The 968-nt window shown below is 69.1% G+C and overlaps 1 protein-coding gene across 1 annotated transcript in view; it reads right to left on the reverse strand.

Moving 5' to 3' along the window:
- The window catches only part of PLXNB1 (plexin B1), a gene marked incomplete at its 5' end in the record, with an annotated part of 20,007 nt that overhangs the window by 2,289 nt on the left and 16,750 nt on the right, over positions 1 to 968 (reverse strand). The gene's annotated exons all lie outside the window — the stretch shown is intronic.

Here is a 968-nt window from a genome sequence, read left to right on the forward strand (position 1 = left end):
CGCCTCCTCCTGGCTCCTGGGAGGCTGAGGCGCGACGGCGCTGGGCCCTGAGTGGGGACAGGAGCCCGGCCCGGCAGGACGTGCGCCTTCTCCGTGGGGGACGCCTGGCACCCCCGTGGGTGCCCTGAGCTGCCCAGGAGGCACCTGCAGTTTTGCTGGGAACGGGAGGCAGTGAAGCCCGAATAGAACAACCCCCCTTCCCCCCGCACCATGGAGGGGCCTGGGGCCCGCGGTCTTAGCTCCTGGCGGTTTCACAGAGACAGCACCGGAGTGGAGTCTGCACTGCTCTCCCTCAGGCCCCAGGGCAGCTGTCAGGCCTGGAAACACAGCCCCCGCGAGGCTGCGACCCCGTGTATGTCACGGGGCTCTGGACTCTGACCAAGGTCACAGCACAAGCCTACGCCCCGTGCCACCAGGCAGCCCTGACCACTTCCCTCTGCTCCCCGCTCCCCTGGCCGGGCCTCCCCGGACTTGCCCCTCTGTCGCTGGGTGGCAGGCAGGCATTGCCACGGGGTGCAAACGCACCGGGCACCTGGCGCTGCCCTGCAACCTGGAATCCACCTCTTGGCCTGGAAGCCGCCTGGCGGCCCCACCACCCAGCTTGCCCCTGGATCAGGCTCCGGCCCACCCACAGCACAGTTGCCAGAAGGCTCCGCCCCTCAGGTCTGACACCAGCCCCCGCACCCCGTTCCCAGGCCTTCAGGGGCTCCCAGCGCCCCCCAAGGCTAAGCCCTCGCCTAGCAGCCCTGCCTCCTATCCACCCTGCAGGCTGCCCTGTCTTAACCCCATGAATCAGCTGCTCTCTTGTTCTCACTCATCCTTCAAGAATGAGGCACCACCACCGCCCAGGGAGCCCGGGGACAAAGCCGGGCCTGGGGCCTGGAGGCAGGGGCTGGCCATGGCCTCCCTCCCCCGGGAGGTCCTCAGGAAGCCTGGTGTGCAGGGCAGCCTGGGATCTGTGTGCGCGG

The sequence above is a fragment of the Myotis davidii genome, unplaced genomic scaffold (genome assembly GCF_000327345.1).
Source record: "Myotis davidii unplaced genomic scaffold, ASM32734v1 scaffold663, whole genome shotgun sequence".
NCBI lineage: Eukaryota > Metazoa > Chordata > Mammalia > Chiroptera > Vespertilionidae > Myotis > Myotis davidii.